Source organism: Oncorhynchus mykiss, chromosome 13, assembly GCF_057628025.1.
Source record: "Oncorhynchus mykiss isolate SJ-2025 chromosome 13, ASM5762802v1, whole genome shotgun sequence".
NCBI lineage: Eukaryota > Metazoa > Chordata > Actinopteri > Salmoniformes > Salmonidae > Oncorhynchus > Oncorhynchus mykiss.
In genome coordinates, this window is record NC_143034.1 from 42079232 (window position 1) to 42096370 (window position 17139).

General features: G+C 44.8%; 2 long non-coding RNA genes across 2 annotated transcripts in view; one reads left to right on the forward strand and one right to left on the reverse strand.

Annotated features, from left to right (window-relative positions):
- The window catches only part of LOC149978890 (uncharacterized), a 699006-nt gene that overhangs the window by 82751 nt on the left and 599116 nt on the right, over positions 1–17139 (forward strand). The window lies entirely within an intron of this gene.
- Positions 9747–16644, reverse strand: LOC149978891 (uncharacterized). The gene is made up of 3 exons (XR_016485479.1): positions 16255–16644; positions 15489–15587; positions 9747–9868 (listed from the first exon to the last, which is right to left on the reverse strand). It is a non-coding gene; the product is annotated as an uncharacterized LOC149978891 (long non-coding RNA).

Below are 17139 nucleotides of genomic sequence, written 5' to 3' on the forward strand. Positions count from 1 at the left end.
TGGAAGACATTGTTCAAAATTGTCAAAAGATTATTCCGTTTTGTTTGGCCCTTGAAGACACTAGTTGCACAAGAAACTATCAAACAGATGTGTTTGAGAATGAATTCCTTCTCATTTCGATTACATCATTACAGTTTCAGAGGCCTAATGGTTATTGCCTTTTCTGTGTACATTTTTTCATTTAACCCAGTTGTTTTGGCCAGGTCTGGTGTATTACAACCGGAAATAGTTTCTCTCTCAGGGTATTTCGTTGAAACCATTTTTATGTTTGCGGGAAGCTTGAAGAGGAGGGCTAACTGGTGAACAATTTTTTGAAACAAATAAAATATAATTGTATTTGTCACATACTTACAAGCCCTTAACCAACAATGCAGTTTTAAGAAAAATACCTAAAAAATGCAAATAGTCTGTGTAGCCATTTGATTAGATGTTCAAGAGTCTTATGTCTTGGGGGTAGAAGCTGTTTAGAAGCATCTTTGACGTAGACTTAGCACTCCGGTACCGCTTGCCGTGTGGTAGCAGAGAGAACAGTCTATGACTAGGGTGGCTGGAGTCTTTGACCATTTTTAGGGCTTTCCTCTGACACCGCCTGGTATAGAAGTCCTGGATAGCAGGAAGCTTGACCCCAGTGATGTACTGAGGAGTACGCACTACCCTCTGTAGTGCCTTGCGGTTGGAGTCCCAGCAGTTGCCATACCAGGCAGTGATGCAACCCGTCAAGATGCTCTCGATGGTGCATCTGTAGAACCTTTTGAGGATCTGAGGACCCATGCCAAATCTTTTCAGTCTCCTGAGGGTGAATTGGTTTTGTCCTCTTCACGACTGTCTTGGTGTGCTTGGACCATGTTAGCTTGTTGGTGATATGGACAAGGGCATCTGACTTTGTAAACACATGCATATTGCCATCTCTTCTCAGCAGAGGTTGTCTCCAACTCTTTGTTCATTTGTGAAGTTTTGAAGACAGTTTTACACTTGGAATTCCTAGTTGTTATTGCACTCTGATGTCTGAAGTGTATTGTCCTGTGACTCCTTTGTACGTTTCCAGTCCCCCATTAGTTATTAATAACAACAATGAATTGTTATTTTAGTATTAAGGAACATGGAAGCAATGCCATCATTTGTACCTTGTACTGTATTCTGGCTTTAGATCTGCTTGCTGCTGATTTGCACTGAATTCAATGCCTTGTAGGCCTTGACATTATATATATATATATATATATATATATATATATATATATATATATATATATATATACATTATTTCAACACTTGCCATCTTTTGTGGTGGTTTGGTATCACCCCAGGGGGATGGAGACATGCAGCTCTACACTTTTTGAAAAAGGAGCTAAGTATAACCATACAGAGTAATTCTGTTTGTCCATATTGGGGAACCCTTTTTTGGTGCTGGGTAGAACACTTTGCAGAGGTTTCTATCGAGAACCCACCACATAGGGTTCTTAAAAAAAAAAACGTATATATGGTTCTACCTAGAACCCTCTATGAAGGGTTCTACCAAGAACCATTTTATAATCTAAAGGTTCTCCCTAAAACCGTCTGAAGGGTTCTACCGAGAACCCTTTTATCTTTGAAGGGTTCTTTCTAGAACCCTCTATGAATGGTTCCACCAGCCTTATTAGCCTTTAACATTTTATCATTCATGACAATACATTACATATATTGTAAGGCCTTTCCTTGAGGGTCTAGTTATACCCTAACACAGGCTGTCATTGTAAATAAAAATGTGTTATTAACTGACTTGCCTAGTTAAAGGTTACATTTTTAAAAACATAACAAATAAAAACACAGTGGTGTTAGGAATCTCCTGGTTTACAGGCCACATCAGACCTGCAAATCACATTATATTGGCTTGCAAAGTGATGTGTAATTCCCAGAGGTGTGGACTCGAGTCACATGACTTGGAATAGTCTGACTCCAGTCACAAATTTGATGATTTGAGACTCAACTTGAGACATGACTTCAGACTTGGAGACTCACGACTCGAGACTCAATTTAGACTTGAGACTGATGGCTTGAAATGATCTGGCCAGGTTTTGTAATATTTTGTCACACATTTTGTGCCACAGAGTCTCCGTGGATTAGGCTACTCTTCATGCAGCCGTATCGCACTTGAAAAAAAGACAGATTGGCTAGCGAAACATACACTCGGCCCTCTGATTGGACCAGCAAACCGTCCATCAACACAGGTCGGTTGAGGTACAGTAGCGTGGTGAGAAGGTTTTGGGGGGTCTCGAGTGTGAAACTGAATTGGGAAAATAAACACAAAACGCATACATATTTTATCAGGCTAGATATGGCCTACCATTTGTATTTTATATTTATACCTTTGCTTATTCGATCTGCTCACTAACATAGGCCTACGACATTGCACCAAATTCTTGTAATCTATGCTTCAGAAATAAAGAGTTGAGCTTCTTAGTGACCAGAAAGCACTTGTTTCATTTTCCATGGTTTTTCTTGGCAAAAACGTTTGCATTCCTACGTTAAAATTATCCATATAAATTTCAGTTTAGCAATGCTATGGACCGATCTTTGCCAGACCAATAGGTTACCTGGTGACTTCATGGGTCATTTTCATATTTCAGATAGGCCTAGTTTGGGTGGGTTATAATTATTTACCTCAGTGGTGGTACTGACTATGTGTGTAAAGATGTAACATCACACTACCTTCATTGCTTATGGGATGAAGATGTAATACATTCTGGCAAAAATTAATTACGATATTTGTGAGGAAGAAAAAGGCTAGTGGCAGATCATGATTTCCATCCTATCCCGCAGCCCCCGCTGCATACAGGCAGGATCCTGCATACAGATCCTGCATACAGATCCTGCATACTGTTTGCTCTGGACTCCAGGAAAGTGAAAATGTGATATAGATTGCCAACATGGATGACTTTCAGGTCAAAAAGCAGGTGTAAAACGCAATTTATTTCTGTATCTTGGGTTTTGAAGATGCATTGTGCGCACGGTGTCACAAGCTTTCAACCACTTGCTTTTTTTGTGTGGGGGGGGGGGGGGGGGGGGGGGGGTCGTCGTGGGTCGAAAAGTTTGAGAACAACTGAGCTGGTGAACAGATTGCCGATTTGCTGTACAGCTAAAGGATCGGGTGCAGTGCAACCGTCAAATTGTAGGGAGAGAGGATTTGACGTAAATAAATATGCAGCTCCAAAAATGTGTTTGGTGATCAAGAATGTTTACTGTTAAGTTGGCGTGCTCGTCAGCATCAAGCATCGATTACTAGCATAGTACTACTGGTCTTTTGGTATGTCAAAATTGCTTGAAATGTAACAATATAATAGTAATTGAGTTATGGAGATTGCAATTGGAATTTGTTGTTAAAATCTATTATTACGTAGTCAAATGTGTTGTAGACAAAATAATGAAAAGAGCTGTCTGGTAGTCTCAATAAATATAAAATATTTAGTGACCTTGGGACTCAGAACTCATAAGGTTACCTGACAGTCAGTCACAAGGTCACTGAATATCTTCTATTGCAAAAAAAAAAAAAAAAAAAAAGCATAGTTCTGAGATATTTTCACATCCCAGATCTCAGAACTGTTTTGTAGTGAATAATCATGTCATAATCCATTAAGGTCCTCACCTTAAAGGTTCCTAAAAGTACAGAGTACCAAAATCCTGAGACATTTAGTTTTTTTTAGGGGGGTGCAATAGCAGATAGAACCTTATGACACTGAAATGTCAAACTAGATTCGGCCACAAGGCCGCATCTGTCGCTTCTGAATTAGACATTCAGGTTTTCAAGAAGGAACTTGAATACATACATTTTTGAAGAACACTATTTTGCCAAAATAGAGTCAGAACACATCATAAAATACATTAAGCAATGTTTTATGATTATCAGATGAATTACTGTCATCATTGAACAATGATGTGACAATTTACTTTAAGATTTCTGATTTTTGCTTGTGGGCCATTATTGCTGGCTAGACGAGCCTAGCATAGGCCATACTTAGAGGGACATGGTAAAGGCGTGTTCTGAGTAGTCCAACTGTATTTGTTCAGGCTTGTGATTGGATTGCAGATGTAACATTATAGCGCCAATTTCAAATGGGTTTAGGCAGATAGAACTTTCTGGTTTTGAATTTTTATTCACTTAAAATGTCATTTTTGTATGTGACAAACTCATTTTTGACAAAAATGTCAAACAGAACCTTACATAGTTCCAAGGTCTTGATTTGTAAGTCATTGCATGTGCAGATTTCTTTTTCACTTGACTTGCTCTTAGAATGCATGACTTGGACTCGAGACTCGACCCGGTCTACTTGGGACACGACTTGGGACTCGGACCTTGTGACTTGAGGCTTGCTTGTGACTTGAATAACAGTGACTTGGTCCCACCTCTGGTGATTCCTACTGGAATCCAACCAGAGTTAGGATATCCAACAAGTGGGATTGTTAATCACCCGCAACCTGCATTCCGAATGACAGCCATGGTATGGAATATTGAGACTAACTCAATCATCTAAACTGGAACAACAATCTCAGTAACAGGTGCTATATATCCAACTGATTGGGTTTAAAAACGGTACATTATTTATCTTTGTCTAGCATAACATTTATGAACCAATCAATGTACGGTACATGTAAAAACAGATGTTACAGTAAAACAAACAATTCTGCAAATCTCCCTGGAATTGAGCATGCTGGGAAATATTATATATGGTTCTATGTAGAACCCTTCTCACCTTCCAAATAATCCTTCGACCCGTCCAAAGAATCATACAAGAACCCTTTCTTCAAAAGATGGTTCTTAATATGTTAAAGGTTCTCGGTAGAACTCTTTGTTTTCCAAAAAGGGTCCTTCTGATCACTCCAACGAGCCCCGCATCCCAAAATGGACACAGTAGCACAATGTTACAGTAGCACAATGTTCTCAGAAGGGATAGGAAGATGGGTAGGGGGATGGACAGAGACATTCGGAGACACACATTCCTGGAATTTGTCCATGGAAAGAGGTCTCACCTAGTGGCATTTTGGAATCAAAAAATATTATTTGTGTATTTTATTTAACCCTTATTTGACCAGGTAAATTGACTGAGAACACATTCTCATTTACAGCAATGACCTGGGGAATAGTTACAAGGGAGAGGAGTGGGGATGAATGAGGCAATTGGAAGCTAGGGATGATTAGGTGGCCATGATGGTATGAGTGCTAGATTGAGAATTTATCCAGGAGCCCCGGGGTTAACACCCCTACTCTTACGATAAGTGCCAGAATTTCATTGGCCCTCCAACACCACTTCCAGCAGCATCTGGAACTCCCATCCAGGGATCAATCAGGACCAACGCTGCTTAGCTTCAGAGGCAAGCCAGCAGTGGGATTCAGGATGGTATGCTGCTGACCTCTTTGTCCTTATCCTTGACACCTGTGTGGGGGTAGGCATGGCGACACTCCAAACAACGATCCAGTTCCATGTAAATGGCTTTGGTGTTCTGAACTAATGGTAATGCTCAATGAGAATGATAGAGTCTCAGCACCGATAGAGACGTGGAGATGAAAGCTAGAGCCTCAAGGTAATGGTAATTCCCTTAATGGTATCTCCGCCGCCGTATATCATTTGTCCTGGCGCTCCTTAATGGAAGAGTGTCATTTTAATGGCATTGTCTCCTGTTAATGGTAATGTATGAGGTTAATTGAAGAGTCCATCATTGATGTCATTACCTCATGTCGATAACACCTCCTTGTTAATAATGTCGAGGCTTCAGGTTAAACAGCGGATTCATTTTTATTTTGAAAGGGTGGAGGGGTGGGGCGCGTGACAGAGACGGGGGGACGAGAGAGAGAGAGAGAGAGAGAGAGAGACAGAGAGAGCGAGACAGAGACAGACAGACAGACAGACAGACAGACAGACAGACAGACAGACAGACAGACAGACAGACAGACAGACAGACAGACAGACAGACAGACAGACAGTGTGTGTACGTATGCTTGTGTAAATGTGTGTGATTGTGAGTGTGTACTATATATATAGGTAACTGCCAAAATAAAGGAACCACTTAAGTAAATGAGGGATACAAAGTATATTCAATGCAGGTGTTTCCACACAGGTGTGGTTCCTGAGTTAATTAAGAATGTAACATCCCATCATGCTTAGGGCCATGTATAAAAATGGCCAGATGCTTTTTATTGTTGCTAACATGGCTAGAAGAAGAGATCTCAGTGACTTTGAAAGAGGGGTCTCAAAGCAGCATTTAAAGTGTGTGTGTGTGTGTGTGTGTGTGTGTGTGTGTCAAATCAAATCAAAATCAAATCAAATCAAATTTTATTTGTCACATACACTTGGTTAGCAGATGTTAATGCGAGTGTAGCGAAATGATTGTGCTTCTAGTTCCGACAATGCAGTAATAACAAGTAATCTAACTAACAATTCCAAAACTACTGTCTTGTACACAGTGTAAGTGGATAAAGAATATGTACATAAGGATATATGAATGAGTGATGGTACAGAGCAGCATAGGCAAGATACAGTAGATGGTATCGAGTACAGTATATACATATGAGATGAGTATGTAAACAAAGTGGCATAGTTAAAGTGGCTAGTGATACATGTATTACATAAGGATACAGTCGATGATATAGAGAACAGTATATACGTATGCATATGAGATGAATAATGTAGGGTAAGTAACATTATATAAGGTAGCATTGTTTAAAGTGGCTAGTGATATATTTACATCATTTCCCATCAATTCCCATTATTAAAGTGGCTGGAGTTGAGTCAGTGTCAGTGTGTTGGCAGCAGCCACTCAGTGTTAGTGGTGGCTGTTTAACAGTCTGATGGCCTTGAGATAGAAGCTGTTTTTCAGTCTCTTGGTCCCAGCTTTGATGCACCTGTACTGACTTCGCCTTCTGGATGATAGCGGGGTGAACAGGCAGTGGCTCGGGTGGTTGATGATCTTTATGGCCTTCCTGTGACATCGGGTGGTGTAGGTGTCCTGGAGGGCAGGTAGTTTGCCCCGGTGATGCGTTGTGCAGACCTCACTACCCTCTGGAGAGCCTTACGGTTGAGGGCGGAGCAGTTGCCGTACCAGGCGGTGATACAGCCCGCCAGGATGCTCTCGATTGTGCATCTGTAGAAGTTTGTGAGTGCTTTTGGTGACAAGCCGAATTTCTTCAGCCTCCTGAGGTTGAAGAGGCGCTGCTGCGCCTTCTTCACAATGCTGTCTGTGTGAGTGGACCAATTCAGTTTGTCTGTGATGTGTATGCCGAGGAACTTAACTTGCTACCCTCTCCACTACTGTTCCATCGATGTGGATAGGGGGGTGTTCCCTCTGCTGTTTCCTGAAGTCCACAATCATCTCCTTAGTTTTGTTGACGTTGAGTGTGAGGTTATTTTCCTGACACCACACTCCGAGGGCCCTCACCTCCTCCCTGTAGGCCGTCTCGTCGTTGTTGGTAATCAAGCCTACCACTGTTGTGTCGTCCGCAAACTTGATGATTGAGTTGGAGGCGTGCGTGGCCACGCAGTCGTGGGTGAACAGGGAGTACAGGAGAGGGCTCAGAACGCACCCTTGTGGGGCCCCAGTGTTGAGGATCAGCGGGGAGGAGATGTTGTTGCCTACCCTCACCACCTGGGGGCGGCCCGTCAGGAAGTCCAGTACCCAGTTGCACAGGGCGGGGTCGAGACCCAGGGTCTCGAGCTTGATGACGAGCTTGGAGGGTACTATGGTGTTGAATGCCGAGCTGTAGTCAATGAACAGCATTCTCACATAGGTATTCCTCTTGTCCAGATGGGTTAGGGCAGTGTGCAGTGTGGTTGAGATTGCATCGTCTGTGGACCTATTTGGGCGGTAAGCAAATTGGAGTGGGTCTAGGGTGTCAGGTAGGGTGGAGGTGATATGGTCCTTGACTAGTCTCTCAAAGCACTTCATGATGACGGAAGTGAGTGCTACGGGGCTGTAGTCGTTTAGCTCAGTTACCTTAGCATTCTTGGGAACAGGAACAATGGTGGCCCTCTTGAAGCATGTGGGAACAGCAGACTGGTATAGGGATTGATTGAATATGTCCGTAAACACACCGGCCAGCTGGTCTGCGCATGCTCTGAGGGCGCGGCTGGGGATGCTGTCTGGGCCTGCAGCCTTGCGAGGGTTAACACGTTTAAATGTCTTACTCACCTCGGCTGCAGTGAAGGAGAGACCGCATGTTTTCATTGCATGCCGTGTCAGTGGCACTGTATTGTCCTCAAAGCGGGCAAAAAAGTTATTTAGTCTGCCTGGGAGCAGGACATTCTGGTCCGTGACTGGGCTGGATTTCTTCCTGTAGTCCGTGATTGACTGTAGACCCTGCCACATGCCTCTTGTGTCTGAGCCATTGAATTGAGATTCTACTTTGTCTCTGTACTGACGCTTAGCTTGTTTGATAGCCTTGCGGAGGGAATAGCTGCACTGATTGTATTCGGTCATGTTACCAGACACCTTGCCCTGATTAAAAGCAGTGGTTCGCGCTTTCAGTTTCACGCGAATGCTGCCATCAATCCACGGTTTCTGGTTAGGGAATGTTTTAATCGTTGCTATGGGAACGACATCTTCAACGCACGTTCTAATGAACTCGCACACCGTATCAGCGTATTCGTCAATGTTGTTGTCTGACGCAATACGAAACATGTCCCAGTCCACGTGATGGAAGCAGTCTTGGAGTGTGGAGTCAGCTTGGTCGGACCAGCGTTGGACAGACCTCAGCGTGGGAGCCTCTTGTTTTAGTTTCTGTCTGTAGGCAGGGATCAACAAAATGGAGTCGTGGTCAGCTTTTCCGAAAGGGGGGCGGGGCAGGGCCTTATATGCGTCGCGGAAGTTAGAGTAACAATGATCCAAGGTCTTTCCACCCCTGGTTGCGCAATCGATATGCTGATAAAATTTAAGGAGTCTTGTTTTCAGATTAGCCTTGTTAAAATCCCCAGCTACAATGAATGCAGCCTCCGGATAAATGGTTTCCAGTTTGCAAAGAGTCAAATAAAGTTAATTCAGAGCCATCGATGTGTCTGCTTGGGGGGGGGATATATACGGCTGTGATTATAATCGAAGAGAATTCTCTTGGTAGATAATGCGGTCTACATTTGATTGTGAGGAATTCTAAATCAGGTGAACAGAAGGATTTGAGTTCCTGTATGTTTCTTTCATCACACCATGTCACGTTAGCCATAAGGCATACGCCCCCGCCCCTCTTCTTACCAGAAAGATGTTTGTTTCTGTCTGCGCGATGCGTGGAGAAACCCGTTGGCTGCACCGCCTCGGATAGCGTCTCTCCAGTGAGCCACGTTTCACAGTCTCTGATGTCCCTCTGGAATGCTACCCTTGCTCGGATTTCATCAACCTTGTTGTCAAGAGACTGGACATTGGCAAGAAGAATGCTAGGGAGTGGTGCACGGTGTGCCCGTCTCCGGAGTCTGACCAGAAGACCGCCTCGTTTCCCTCTTTTTCTGAGTCGTTTTTTTGGGTCGCTGCATGGGATCCGCTCCGTTGTCCTGTTTGTAAGGCAGAACACAGGATCCGCGTTGCGAAAAACATATTCTTGGTCGTACTGATGGTGAGTTGACGCTGATCTTATATTCAGTAGTTCTTCTCGACTGTATGTAATGAAACCTAAGATGACCTGGGGTACTAATGTAAGAAATAACACGGAAAAAAACAAAAAACTGCATAGTTTCCTAGGAACGCGAAGCGAGGCGGCCATTTCTGTCGGCGCCGGAAGTAGTATGTGTGCGTGCGTGTGCGTTCGTCTTCTCTCAATCACGCATGGTTGCCCCACCAACCCAACGCTGCCAAAGATGCTCTCTAAATCCACTGCAAGTGGGTGCCTTGCAGGCTTCACTCCATTTTGGGTAGGTCTTTGCTGCAAGAGAAGAAAAGAGACCAGAAGAAAGGAGAGGAGAATACCCTCCACTCTGTCCTTCCCAAACCGGAGTAATAACATACCTGAATATGCTACTTGTTTCTTAACCATGGGCTGAGACTATGTTCCAATACATTTCATCTCTTTCTCCCTTTTCACCCTCCTTTCTCTTCCCTCCTCCCTCTCCCCCACTGTCCATGTTGTTCCGATGACCCTGAACCTCTCTTCCCTTTCCTCTTTCCCTTACTCCCTCCCTCCATACCATTGCAAACACAACAAGCTTCACTCTCTCCCGTCTCTCCTTCTTCCCTGTCTCTCTCCCTCTCCTGCGCTGTCCTCTTTCCTTCCTCCATACAATTCCTCCCTCCCTCTCCTCTCTCCCTCTCCCGTATTTCCCCCTCCCTCCCTCCCTCCCTCCCTCCCTCCCCCCTCCCTCCCTCCCTCCCTCCCTCCCTCCCTCCCTCCCTCCCTCCCTCCCTCCCTCCCTCCCTCCCTCCCTCCATACCATTCCTCACCTCTCCCAGGACAACTGACTGGTGTGTGGATGTGGGCCAGATGGGCAGGGGATTTAGTTCTGCGACCCTTGACCTTAAACCCTAATCCCTAATTCCATCCGAGCATACTACAGGGCCTCGGAGCGACACTAATGTGGTCAAACACCGAACCATGCAGCCGCACCGTGACCACAGACACACACACACACACACACACACACACACACACACACACACACACACACACACACACACACACACACACACACACACACACACACACACTGTTAGAACAGGATGGGGTTATCTAAGGCAAATTGTTAATGTAATCGTGAAAATGACTGAGGGCATCAAATAAAATCCAATCAAAGTTTATTTGTCACGTGCGTCGAATACAACAGGTGTAGGTAGACCTTACAGTGAAATGCTTACTTACAGGCCCTAACCAAGAGTGCAATCTAAGTCAAAAAATAGGTATTAGGTGAACAATAGATAAGTAAAGAAATAAAAAACAACAGTAAAAAGACAGGGAATAATAACAGTAACGATGCTATAGACAGTAGCAAGGCCATAACAGTAGCGAGGCTATAAACAGGCACCGGTTAGTCGGGCTGGTTGAGGTAGTATGTACATGTAGATATGGTTAAAGTGACTATGCATATACGATAAAGAGAGAGTAGCAGTAGCGTAAAAGAGGGATTGTCGGCTGGTGGGTGGCGGGACACAATGCAGATAATCCGGGCAGCCAATGTGCGGGGGCACCGGTTAGCCGGGCTAATTGAGGTAGCATGTACATGAATGTATAGTTAAAGTGACAATATATATATGATAATCAGAGAGGAGCAGCAGCGTAAAATAGGGGTTGAGGAGGGGGGGGACACAATGCAAATAGCCCGGGTAGCCATTTGATTACCTGTTCAGGAGTCTAATGGCTTCGGGGTAAAAGCTGGTGAGAAGCCTTTTGGTCCTAGACTTGGTGCTCCGGTATCGCTTGCCATGCGGAAGTAGAGAGAACAGACTATGATTGGGGTTGCAGGGGTCTTTGACAATTTTCAGGGCCTTCCTCTGACACCGCCTGGTATAGAGGTCCTGGGTGGCAGGAAGCTTAGCCCCAGTGATGTACTCGGCCGTACACAAAACCCTCTGTAGTGCCTTGCGGTCGGAGGCTGTGCGGTTGCCGTACCAGGCAGTGATGCAACCGGTCAGGATGCTCTCGATGTTGCAGCTGTAGAAACTTTTGAGGATCTGATGACCCATGCCATATCTTTTTAGTTTCATGAGGGGGAATAGGCTTTGTCGTGCCCTCTTCACCTCTTCAGCCTTTTCCTGTAGTCCACAATCATCTCCTTAGCCCTGGTTATGTTGAGGGATAAGTTGTTGTCCTGGCACCACACAGCAAACTTAATGATTGTGTTGGAGTCGTGCCTGGCCATGCAGTCGTGGGTGAACAGGGAGTACAGGTATGGGACTGAACACGCACCCTGAGGGGATCCAGTGTTGAGGATCAGCGTGGCAGATGTGTTGCTACCTACCCTCACCACCTGAGGGCGGCACATCAGGAAGTCCAGGATCCAGTTGCAGAGGGAGGTGTTTAGTCCCAGGATCCTTAGCTTAGTGATGAGCATTGAGGATACTATGGTGTGAATGCAGAGCTGTAGTCAATGAATAGCATTCTCACGTAGGTGTTCCTTTTGTCCAAGTGGGAAAGGGCAGTGTGGAGTGAAATAGAGATTACATCATCTGTGGATCTGTGTGGGGAGTATGCAAATTGGAGTGGGTCTAGGGTTTCTGGGATAATGGTGTTGTGAGCCATTACCAGCCTTTCAATGCACTTCATGTAATCCATGGCTTCTGTTTGGGGTATGTACGTACAGTCACTGTGGGGACGACGTCCTCGATGCACTTCTTGATAAAGCCAGTGACTGATGTGGTGTACTCCTCAATGTCATCGGAAGAATCCCAGAACATCCCAGTCTTTAATAGCAAAACAGTCCTGTAGTTTAGCATCTGCTTCATCTGACCACTTTTTTCACTGGTGCTTCCTGCTTTAGTTTTTGATTGTAATCAGGAATCAGGAGGATAAAATTGTGGTCAGATTTACCAAATGGAGGATGAGGGAGAGCTTTGTACTCGTCTCTGTGTGTGGAGTACAGGTGATCTAGATTTTTTTGGTTGCACATTTAACATGCTGATAGAGATTAGGTAAAACTGATTTAAGTTTCCCTGCATTAAAGTCTCCGGCCACTAGGAGCGCCGCCTCTGGGTGAGCGGTTTCCTGTTTACTTATTTCCTGGTACAGCTGACTGAGTCCGGTCTTAGTACCAGCCTGTCTGTGGTAGTAAATAAACAACCGCGAAAAGTATAGATGAAAACTCTCTAGGCAAGTAGTGTGGTCTACAGTTTATCATAAGATACTCTACTTCAGGCGAGCAAAATCTAGAGACTTAGATTTCGTGCACCAGCTGCTATTTACAAATATGCAGACCGCCCCCCCCCCCCGTCTTACTAGAGTGTGCTGTTCTATCTAGCCGGTGCAGCGTATATCCTGCTAGCTGAAAGTCCATGTCATCATTCAGCCACGATCCCGTGAAACATAAGGTGTTACAGTTTTTGATGTTCCGTTGGTAGGATATCCGTGATCGTACCTCGTCTTATTTATTGTCTAATGATCGTACGTTGGCGAGTGATATTGACGGTAACGGCAGCTTTCCCACTCGCTGTCTGCGGATCCTTATGAGGCACCCCGCTCTGTGTCCTCTGTACCTACATCTCTTTCTCTTGCCAATAACGGAGATGTTGGCCTTGTCGGGTGTTAGCAGTATATTCCGTGCGTCCTGCTTGTTGAATAAAAAATCTTTGTCTAATCCGAGGTGAGTGATCGCTGTCCTGATATCCAGAAGCATTTTCCCCCCGTAAAATACGGTGGCAGAAACATTATGTACAAAATAAGTTACAAATAACGCGGGAAAAAAACACATAATAGCACAATTGGTTAGGTGCCCGTAAAACTGCTGCCATTTCTTCCTGCACCATTTTATTATGTGTGGTTGTTTGGGTTGTGTAGTCAATAAGAGGGTAATTTGTGCCCACAGTGAGGCTGACAGGTGTATTTGGAGCATCATTGAATATACTGTACATTCTGTAGGTGGTCCCACACAAAACTGGGTGTATTATAGGCTAAAGGTATGATCAATTTGCCTATAAACTCCCAACACACACACACAAACATGAGCCACCCCCTCTCCCCGACACACACTGCATCAAACTTTCACTCCTCTTCGTTTTACAAGCTGTAGTTTCCACCTAATTAGTGCCCAGGGTTTTAATTGTGGTTTACTGAGCTGTTGGCTTTTATAGGGCTTGTGAAAGGGATCTCTGAGGCTACGTTCCAAATAGCACCTTATAGGGCCCTGGTCAGAAGTCAGGCACTATGTAGGGGATAGGTTGCCATTTTGGACACAACCAGAGTGTACTAACATGCCAAGTAGCTCCCACAGTCTCATGTCAGAACGGGACGTGTTTCTCCATGTTTCTCAAAGTGGTTAAGGTTAAGTTGAGTCATTAACTAAGAATTTGTAAGATTAGGGTTAAGTTTAGGCATTAACTCGGAAATCTTAAGGTTAGGTGTTAACTCCAAATGGTTAGGGTAAGGGTTAAGGATTGGGACAGGCTTAAAAGAAAAATCTCAAAAACAAATTTCTATTGCTGGATTCAAACTGGCAACCTTGGAATCAGAGGCAGATGTTTTACGCCCATCCACAATCCCCATCCACAACAGCCCAGCAAAACCGAAACCTACTTGAAGGTAAGAGCTCTGACAATTGACCCTGGTGGCCGCTTTCCACATCATCCCACATCATCTCCCGTCCTTAGACATGGATGGACGTCAAATACTGACTTATTTCACCTGGCTGGACATGCAGCACAGCACACTGGCTTGTTGCTCATTTACCCTCGTTTACACACCCTGTGCAACTGTTGTGTTTCCCTTTGAGAAGACGTTGGTGGCGCTCATCTGTCTGTGTGTCTGACTCCGCTTACTTGTTTGTTTTCCAGCTCCGTGTGGACACACACACACACCACTCTAGTCACATGACCTAATACACACACACACACACACACACAGGACTGTTAGATGCCAGTCAGTCCTATTCAATGGCAGCAAAGCCTCCAGTATGTTTCCATGGAGTCTGAGTGATCAGGTTAGTCATTGTTATTGGTTCTTTCCACAATGTGGGTCAGCAGACAGCAAGCAGAGCAAGAGAGAGAGATAAACGAAAGACAGAATAAATGAAAGAGAGACACGAGGAAAACGAGGAAGAGCGGTGCCAGGTGTCCTCAATTATTCATCACTACCCCCTCTCCCCTCTACTTTCCTCCTTCTTCTATCCAGCCCCTCGCTCCATCCCTCCATCCATCCACCTCTCCGTATTTCAGCACCCTCATTATCTCTGTCATCACCCTCCTCTCGGCTTCCTCTAATGGATGACGTGGTGCTTCTCTCTGTGACACGGCGATATACTCCATTCTAAGGGCTCCAGTTTCACTAGATTAGGTTCTCATCAGAGCAACTATGCAATGTGGGACAGAATGGAGGACGGAGGGGGAGCAGATAGACACAAGATGACAAAAGGATTTTGTGTCTCGAATGGAGTTGGTTTCACTTGCTGGGGATGGTGCCAGAAGAGAGTGGTTCTGCTATACTTTGACGGAAGTATTCTTGCTGTGTAGGATAGTATTTAGTTAGAAATACATAATAATTTATGCCATTTGGCAGACACTTTTCTACAAAACAGCTTTTTACGAATAGATGCTCCCTGGAATCAAACCCACAATTCTAAACATTGCAAGCATCATGCTGTGCCACCTGAGCTATACAGAGGACCACACAAGATGTCGGGGACATCTCACGTCCTTCCTGTTAGATGGCTATTGTGTGATGTGCTGTCTTCTCGTGATCGGGTGACGTGCCAACTGTGAGAATCGAATTTCTAAAGCAAGAGTTTACTGCTTTTTCAGCATTTCATAATCATTCATTGCGGTTTGCATTCCAAAATACTGAAATAGAAGTCCTTTATTCATCTTAGAAACACATTCAGAGCGTAAATGCTATGGGCGTGGCTGACCCTAGTCCCAGCCCCAGCCTCAGCCACAGCCGCAGCTCCAATCCGCCACGTGAGTCCAGTCTGTCTGGATAGAGGTCCGTTGTCTGGGATCTCAGGAGGCTGCAGGTTGGAGGCATTATATTACACCACTACACTGCAGTGCCATACTGTACAGTTGGGTGCGTTAAATCTCTTCCTCCTCTCTCCCTCTCTAACTAAAGGGGCTTCATTGGCATGGGAAACATATGTTAACATTGCCAAATCAAGTGACGTAGATAATATACAAAAGTGAAATAAGCGATAAAAATGAACAGGGAAACATTACACACAGAAGTTCCATCTCTCTCCCTTTCGCTCTTTGTTTTTATATATCTCTGTTTCTATGCCCCTTACACCAAATAGTGTTTATCTTTCTCCTGCTCCCTCTCACTTTCACTCCCCTCATTCTCCTTTGCTCCCCTCTCTACATCCCTCTCTCACACTCCTTCCCTATCTTACTGCCTGTGCTCCCAAAAACTCCCTCAACCCTCCTACCCAGCAGCTCTCATTCCCTGCCCCTCTATGATTCAGAGGGGTTGGGTTAATTGCAGAATTGCACATTTCATTTGAAGGCATTCAGTTGTACAACTGACCAGGATTCCCCCTTTCCCTTTCTTTTCTCTCTCTCTCTCTCTATCGCTCCGTCTATCTTCCTCCCTCTCTCCATAACCCTCCCTCCCTCCCTCCATATCTCTTTCTCTCCCTGTCTTATTCTGTCATTCCCTCTTCCTCTTCTCCTCCTGCTTACTTGTTTCTGTCCATTGTTATTAGGCAGGGCAATGGGCCTCGATCCAGGGCTTTGTTCTGGCAGGCAGACCAGCGCTGCAGCTTCCAACTAGTACAGAGAGAGAGAGAGAGAGAGGAAGAGGAAGGAGGGAGAGGAAGAGGAAGGACGGATAGAGAGGGAGAAGGAGGGGGACACAGAGAAAGGGAAAGAGGGAGATTGAGATGAAATGAGTGAGTGAGTGAATGAGTGAGCACAAAAGAGCGAGAGGGTGCGATAGGAGCAGAGAGCGAGTGAGTGAGAGAGAGAGAGAGGGCACTTGAGTTCATAGCTCAAGGGGAAATCAATCAGCTCATTGTGTCCGCCCTCTGTGCAGTCGACTCACTCGCATTCTGCTCCCTCTTTCCCACTCTCCCTCTCTCCTCTCCTTCCTCACTCCCTTTTGGCGTCCCTTATGACTGTAATAAAACAGCATTGTGTTTGTTATTACGCCCATAAAAGAACAATATGTGTGTTATCATGCCACTAAATCATGCTAATAAAACCACCACAACAAAAGAAGCTACAATGCCTACGGCAGTAAAGTTAGGTTAACTCTCAGGGATTTATAAGCTGCATTTATCCCACTTCAAATCCCTGCCAATATCTGCTACAGAGGGAAACCTTCCAACCGCAGGCGGTATTAGGTGACATTTCAGAGCAACCATGCGATGTATATGCGCATTGAGCATGGGAAATGCGCTCTACAAATTAAATATCATTAGGGTTTCACTACAAAGCTATTGTTTTTCTCTGATTTTTCTCTGATCCTTGACATGGTCAAATAACTCAAGCATATATACTTTTTTTCTGATTCGGCACACAGAAACTGGAGGCCATTGAGTGACTTGGTCAAAAAGAATGGCCCCA